Here is an 8,872-nt window from a genome sequence, read left to right as displayed (position 1 = left end):
TTACCCGAGCTGGACAGATGTATTGGTTTGTATTTTATGTACTTTCTAATGATAGGTCGGTGATAATAAATACAATTACAATATATACCTATTAATTTACCCATTTTCCATCAGTCCACTCATCCATCTGTCCATCCACCCACCCATTTATTTATCAGTGTGTGTTCTTTTGCCAAGGATTTTTTTTCTCGTTTCATGAGGTAACTGTCTCCAACCTCAATCCTGTCACCCATAGGTTGTGCGCGCTTTTGTTCCAGTCAAGAAGTATTAACACACCAGCTAATTAAGGGGTTGATGATTAGTCGATTTGTTTAATCAGGTGTGTTAGTACTTGGTTGTAACAAAAACCTGCACACCTTGTTATTGTTCCCCAGGTTCAGGCTGAAGAACAATGGACTAACACCACCACATGTCATTGTCAACACATACTGGTACTGCTTGTACCTCGGTTAGCCAGTAGGGGGAGAAACAGGTCCATAAGATAGCAAAATGTAGAAATATGTTTGACCCAATTTTCTCTTCCTAAAGACTATTATGATCTTTGTTTCTCATTACAATGCAGCCAATACATAAAGGTTTCCCCATAAGCACACATCTGGGATTTGGGTTGGGTTGGCGGATGTTTGCTGTTACATCTTGGACGTAGAATGCAAAACTGAGTAAGAACATCAAGTTGGTCCCCAATTGACAATCTATCCTTCCATCACCTATATTATTAAACATCTTTCTATCGAGCACACCTGTCTTTGTGACCTTTTTTGCTATTTATTTTATGTTAAACAGCAGAAATATAAAGACATTATTGAAATATCTTGTTTCCTTATGCAATGACTGAATGGTCTATCTATGATATACTGTACCTGAAGCATAATCTTTACATACAGATAGTATCTGTAGCATTTGCATGCTGATTTCACAGTTGTTCAGGCTTGCCTGAGATCCGGTGCATTTGGGGAATCATCCTTTGGAAAAGGGGGAAGCTTTTTCCAAGGAATAACAGAGGATCCGAGAGTGAGATTGTGTTTCCCGGGGCTAAAGTCAGTGGGAGCCCACGCTTGTTTGTGCATAAAAAATGCATGCCTTTCAGGAAAAAGGAAGACACAATGGAGGGTGCCATGAAAGAGAGATAGAGAGAGAGAGAGAAGCAGCAGAAAGAACAAAAGAGCCTCAGAGACAAGAGAGATCAGTAGGAGTAGGGAAGAGAGAGTGTGTAACACAAACACCTTGGTAAACTGACAAACTTGACCTCAAACAGCAGAGAAGTGGGTCAGTGTGAGAGATGTCACCACTATGCAGAGCAAGCAGATGCCTTCTGTGAGAAGAGGAAGAGTTAAAGAGAGTTTCATGCCAAGGCAGGTCCTTAAAAAGACCCCTCCCAGCACACCACATACTGTACATAGCTACTTTAGAAACCGGTTATTTTTCTAGTTTTTGAATATGTTTTCCATCTGTACCATACATATCAGTCTATGAACTTTCATTCTATTGAACCATCATCAAGCAAGCCCTTGACCTATCTAAGTGCTGTATTGGAAGACGTGCACTCCTGTGGGTCCCTACAGAGAAACCCTGCTTTAAGAATTCCACCATTCATGCATTATGATATGATCAAGCCAAGACTGGACTCTTCATCATGGACTGTTATGTGAGAAGTTGAAACAGGTCACGATTAAGAAAATTGTTCCCTTTGAATTACAAGTCTCAAACTAAGAAGCCAGGTTATACAGTTTGACCTGTTGTTCTTCATGGGAAATGTATGTCCCTACGTGATCTATAGGATATTCCTTTTGAACAGGGAACTAGGGTTGCTAATCATCCCGGTTTGGCTTGGAGTCTTCCAGAATTGGCTTTAAATGGGCAATCTGCAGTTCAAACAACAACAAAACAGTCAACCTGCCACTGTTGTAACAGGTTGGATGTACCAATATTTTGAGTCACTATTCACATCATAAACAAGTACAACGGTCACTGTGGGGGAAAACAACTGCCCATTAAACTTATCTTAGATTTACATAGTTATTACTTCTAAACAGAAAACTATTTAGGGGTTCTCATAGGTTTACAATGTTGTTTTGATTATTGCTTCAAAAGTCACTAAGCTTATATTTGGTTGTGATAGTTACAAAATACCTATTTTGGATGCAGCAGTTGATAGGTAGAACGCTAACGCTCATCGACATAGGTTCGAAGCAAAGCTAGCCAAAGAGCCATGGCACTGGTTGAAGTTTAAGTGTTTTTTTTAAGTATAATGCAGTTGATTTGCGACGGTGATACAAAACATTATATTAAGCAAGACATTCATACAAGCCTTAAAATAAAAATATATTGAAAAAGTAGTGTGAAATGAACAACATGTAAATGTATGTTTTTTTTTACTGGCGGTCTATGATAACTCTGTGTTTTCCCCCGTGTGGGGATATGGTGAATGATGTGCGGACCTTTGAATAATGTGTGAAACCCTAAATGCAACAAAATGAGGTGTTTGGTGACAATTCACTCACAAGTGGTCCAGTGTGGATCAGTTGGTAGAGCATGGCACTTGCAATACCAGGGTTGTGAGTTTGATTCCCACTGGGGACCAGTATGAATGAAAATGTATGCACTCATTACTGTAAATCACTCTGGAAAATAACGTCTGCTGAATGACAAATGGAAATGTGGTCATGATTGACATTACTGGGCCACGTTTATAGACATTGACGTGCAAGGGTGTGAGGTTGAATATTTATGGTTAACCAATGAAAAGACATGTTTGGTGTTAGGTATCTCACATGCGGTCAGGTTGAGACTTCTTCCTCTTGTTAACACGTTTTTTTAGCTTTGAATTTCCAGAACCAAGTTCTGAAGTATTGGTTTGCTTCTGTCTATTCGGTAGCAATTCCATACAATGAATCAAAAGAACTTGTTCTGCCTAAATTCAGTCATTCTTTTTTTTTTTACCTAGAACTCCCACCGATATTTTTCTCACTGACACAGCCAGAATTTTTCACAACACAGACCTCAGAAATGAGTTATATATATTCCCCGTTTTATTAAGCATAGAGCGGTCATGCCAAATCAGTAGCAGACAGAATGGAATTTGTCAATAGTCCTTTCCAGAAACAACCCCTAGCCACGCCCTGGGCTGTTGTGTACATCTGAACAAATTTGATAGATAGAAGGAAAATGGTGAAAACACAACTAGAGGGCCTCCGACAATATTGCCTATACCTATCAAATCATGTAAGATCTACACAAGTCTCCTCAAGCATTTGATTAGCTGAATCAGGTGAGTTATTGCTGGGCAAAGGCTCAAATGTGAACCCCTGTGGATCCCTAGGACTAGGTTTATGAACCTGGCTCCAGGTAGTGGATATGGGCTTGATTTGTGATTGGGTGTAAGTGACGAGACAATGGCATGGGGCCAACTTTCAGATTGGGATACTTGGAATCATATACTGTCTGATGAGATGCTGTTTGTGTCCCAAATGGCACCCTATTCCCTATAGAGTGCACTACTTTTAGTGTACTACTTTTTACCAGGGCCCATACTGACCCTTCTGAACCGTCTATAATGTTTTACCCTCACTGAACGTGACCGAGACAAGCCCTTAAAACAAATTAGAAACAGGACAGGGGAACCTTGTCAACAACTGTTCCCTCCCCACTCTTCCCCAACCCACCCACACGCCACCACCTTTTCCAGCCCGCTCTGCTCTGTTTATCTCACTGTCCCAGACCTATCCTAGCCTGCCGACAAGAGTTCAGAGAGGGGCAGGGCTGAAAGGTGTAGTCAGGTGAATGATGCGTAAATGGCCACCTTCTTAGATTGAGGCCCTGGTCACCTATCAGCCCCACAGACAAACAGGACCCCCAAAGCCCCGTAGGCCGTTAGGCTGTCCCGACAGTTGCCCGTGCCACCACTCAGCTCTCAGACTCAGACAGACGGGTACATTAACAAACACCAACCAGGCCAAGGACAATGGTGGCAAAGGGGAGGGGCTGTGGTGCCCCCCCCCCCCCCCCCCCCTTGGGCAGAGGAGGGCCCTATTGGCTCTTGCCAGGTGCTGGGTACTTAATGATTCATCAAGGTCCAATTAAGCAGGCTGCCTTGGTCATTGAGTGGATTAATTATTAATGAGGAGAGTGTGGTGGATGGAGAGGGCCGATGCACCAGATGACCGTCTCACTGTCCCTGTCACGCCGTATGACCTCTGTCGTTATTCCAATTGCTGCAATATCTTTAATTGCTGCAATTTATTAGGGTGCTGTGGTGGTCAAATTAAATCAAATGATTTGTTTACAGCATTAAATAAAATGTACACAGTTTACAGCATGTATGAAAGGTGCAGTGAAATGCTTGCGTGCTAGCTCCCTCAACACCGCAGTACAAAAATCAATATCAATAATAAAAAGTATAATAAAAAATATTAAGTAATTAGAAGAAGCCATGGTAGTATGCAAAGTAATAAACGGATATGTACACAGTAGGATATACAGTATAGATTATGAATGTGCTATGTCAAGTCTGATTGTATTTACAAATGTAAAGCGAATAGTGACTTGGCCGCACAGTTAAATAAATAGTATATAATAGAACAGCCGCATTGACTGTGTGTGTGTTTGTGTGAGTATGCGTGTGTGTGCGTGTGCATATTTGAATGTGTGTTTGTGTATGTGTGTGCTTTGTGTAAGGTTTGGATATGTGGAGAGTCATTGGTGCAAATAGTCTCTAGGTGCAGATAGTCTTTAAGGTGAAAATAGTTTTTACGGTGCAGGTCTGCGCAGGTAGAGTGCTTAGCTGTTCAGCAGTCTGATGGCCTGGTGGGAGAAGCCGTCTCGGGGGCCTGTTGGTCCATAGTTCAGGTGACTGGAGTCCTTGTCAATCTTCCGGGCCTTCCTCAGACACCGCCTGGCATAAATGTCCTGGAGGGCAGGGAGCTCGACCCCAGTGATGTATTAGGCAGTCCACACCACCCTCTGTAGAGTCTTGCAGTTGAGGGCCGTGCAGTCGCCATACCAGGCGTTGATATAGCCGGTCAAGATGCTCTCGATGGTGCAGCTGTAGAATTTCTTGAGGATCAATTTCTTCAGATGCCTGTGGTTGGAGATGCGCTCTTGCGCATTCTTCACTACAGTGTTGGTGTGATTGGTCCATGTCAGATTCTCCTACATGTACGTGCACGCTGAGGAACATGAAAAGTTTGACCCTCTCCACTACAGCCCCGTCGATGCAGATGGAGGCATGCTCACCCCCGTTTCCTGTAGTCCACGATCAGCTCCTTGTTTTTGCTGACATTGTGTTTTTCTGGCATCACTCTGCCAGGGCTCTAACCTCCTCCCGGTAGGCTGTCTTGTGGCCGTCGTTTCGTTGGCCAACTTAATAATGGTGTTGGAGTCATGCGTGGCCACAGATTCGTGATTGTACAGGAAGTACAGGAGGGGGCTGAACACACGCCCCTGGGGGGATCCCGTGTTGACAGTTAGCGTGGCAGAGATGTTGTTGCCTACCCCCACCGCCTGTGGTCTGCCCTTCAGGAAGTCCAGGATCCAGTTGCAGAGGGAAATATTCATACTCAGGCATCCAAGTGTAATAATGAGCTTGGAAGGGACTATGGTGTTGAAAGCTGATCTGTAGTCTGTGAACAGCATTCTCACATAGGTATATCTCTTGTCCAGGTGGGATAGGGCAGTGTGCAATGTAATGGCGATTGCGTCGTCTGTGGATCTGTTGGGTTGGTATGCAAATTGTAATGGGTCCAGGGTGTCAGGTAAGGTGGAGCTTAATCAGCCTCTCAAAGCACTAAGCTAAGGACACCTGGCACTAAACACCTCCCTCTGCAACTGAATCCTGGATTTCCTGATGGGCCGCCCCCAGGTGGTAAGGGTAGGCAACAACACATCTGCCACGCAACTTCATTAAATAGCACCAACAAAACACCAGTCTCAACGTCAACAGTGAAGAGGCGACTCCGGGATGCTGGCCTTCAAGGCAGAGTTGCAAAGAAAAAGCCATATCTCAGACTGGCCAATAAAAATAAACCCTTAAGATAGGCAAAATAACACAGACACTGGACAGAGGAACTCTGCATAGAAGGCCAGCATCCCGGAGTCGCCTCTTCACTGTTGATGTTGAGACTGGTGTTTTGCGGCTCCTTTTTAAGGAAGCTGCCAGTTCAGGACTTGTGAGGCGTCTGTTTCTCAAACTAGATGCACTTGTCCAAACACTAATGTACTTGTCCTCTTGCTCAGTTGTGCACCGGGGCCTCCCACTCCTTTTTCTATTCTGGTTAGAGCCAGTTTGCACTATTCTGTGAAGGGAGTAGTACACAGCATTGTACGAGATCTTCACTTTCTTGGCAATTTCTCGCATGGAATAGCCTTCATTTCTCAGAACAAGAATAGACTAGAGTTTCAGGAGAAATGTATTTGTTTCTGGCCATTTTGAGCCTGTCATCGAACCCACAAATGCTGATGCTCTAGATACTCAACTAGTCTAAAGAAGGCCAGTTTTATTGCTTCTTTAATCAGAACAACAGTTTTCAGCTGTGCTAACATAATTGCAAAAGGGTTTTCTAATGATCAATTAGCCTTTTAAATGATAAACTTGGATTAGCTAACACAACGTGCCATTGGAACACAGGAGTGATGGTTGCTGATAATGGGCCTCTGTACGCCTATGTAGATATTCCATTACAATTCAACCGTTTCCAGCTACAATAGTCATTTACAACATTAACAATGTCTACACTGTATTTTATATTAATGGACAAAGAAATGTGCTTTTCTTTCAAAAACAAGAACATTTCTAAGTGACCCCAAACTTTTGAACGGTAGCGTATTTACTAGGCTGTGTCAGAGGACGGCCCAAAAAATCGTCAATGTCTCCAGTCACCTAAGTCATAGACTGTTCTCTCTGATATTGCACGGCAAGCGGTACCGGAGCACCAAGTCTAGGTCCAAAAGGCTCCTTAACAGCATCTACCCCCAAGCCATAAGACTGCTGAAAAATGTATCAAATGGCCACCCGGACTATTACATTGACCCCCCCCCCCCTTTGTTTTTACATTGCTGCTACTCTCTGTTTATTATATATGCATAGTCAATTTACCCCTACCTACATGTACAAATTACCTCTAACCTGTACCCCCGCACACTGACTTGATACCGGTACCCCCTGAATATAGCCTCATAATTGTTATTTAATTATTACATTTTTATTTGGTATATATTTTCTTGACTCTAATTTTTTTTAAACTGCATTGTTGGTTAAGGGCTTAAGTAAGCATTTCACAGTAAGGATACACCTGTTGTATTCGGCGCATGTGACAAATTACATTTGATGACATGGAGGGCGATAGTAATTTAGGCAGGTTACCACAATGGTGGACATCTTGAAGCATGAGGGGATTACAGACTAGGACAGGGAGGTTGAATATGTCCGTATGTGATGGTGGGTATGGTCTTCTGTATCCCATTGGCCATTCTCTATAGTCTGATATGTGATCACGCTCTATCAGTGATTACTATGTGTCTTCATGAAATAAAGATATCAACCCTCCGAATATCGTTATTGTCATATCCGTCTCTTTATGTAATACTCTCTCCAGACTATGTGTGTCATGGCTAGAGGTCGACCGATTATGATTTTTCAACGCCGATACCGATTATTGGAGGACAAAAAAAGCCGATACCGATTAATCGGCCGATTTAAAAAAAAATTGTTTTATATATATATATATATCATACACACACACACACATTTTTGTAATAATGACAATTGCAACAATACTGAATGAACAATGAACACTTTTATTTTAACTTAATATAATACATAAATAAAATCAATTTAGTCTCAAATAACATGAAAACATATGTTAAAACGAACCACCAGCTTTCATGGGTCTTCAATATTCCCAGTTAAGAAGTTTTAGGTTGTAGTGCAGAAAGCAGAGCAGAGCTTGTCTGCATGGTCCCCTGTCAGTCTGCTCCTCCGCGAAACACAGACCTTATTTGAAGTAGATCAAGACATTCTCTATGGAAGACATTTACGGTAAAATAACGAAGGAACCCCTTTCAAGTTCAGCCACAAGTTATTACAGGAATTATAACGCGTAGACTATTTCTCTCTAAACCATATACCTTTGACTAATCCGGAAACTATCACCTCGAAAACAAAACGTTTATTCCGTTCCGTATTTTATCTAACGGGTGGCATCCATGAGTCTAAATATTCCTGTTACATTGCACAACCTTCAATGTTATGTCATAATTACGTAAAATTCTGGCAAATTAGTTCGCAAAGAGCCAGGCGGCCCAAACTGTTGCATATACCCTGACTCTGCGTGCAATGAACGCAAGAGAAATTACACAATTTCACCTGGTTAATATTGCCTGCTAACCTGGATTTCCTTTAGCTAAATATGCAGGTTTAAAAATATATACTTGTGTATTGATTTTAAGAAAGGCATTGATGTTTATGGTTAAGTACACATTGGAGCAATGACAGTCATTGATTGATTGTTTTTTTTAAGATAAGTTTAATGCTAGCTAGCAACTTACCATAGCTTACTGCATTCGCGTAACAGGCAGGCTCCTTGTGGAGTGCAATGCAATCAGGTGTTAGAGCATTGGACTAGTTAACCGTAAGGTTGCAAGATTGTATCCCCCGAGCTGACAAGGTTAAAGATCTGTCGTTCTGCCTCGTTCCTAGGCCGTCATTGAAAATAAGAATGTGTTCTTAACTGACTTGCCTAGTTAAATAAAGATTAAATAAAGGTGTAAAAAAAAATATATATATATGTTGGCAAATCGGCGCCCAAAAATACCGATTTCCGATTGTTCTGAAAACTTGAAATTGGCCCTAATTAATCGGCCATTCCGATTAATCGGT

The sequence above is a fragment of the Salvelinus alpinus genome, chromosome 27, assembly GCF_045679555.1.
Source record: "Salvelinus alpinus chromosome 27, SLU_Salpinus.1, whole genome shotgun sequence".
Taxonomy (NCBI): Eukaryota; Metazoa; Chordata; class Actinopteri; order Salmoniformes; family Salmonidae; genus Salvelinus; species Salvelinus alpinus.
The sequence above is the reverse complement of the archived record's forward strand: the minus strand, read 5'-3'. Positions refer to the sequence as shown.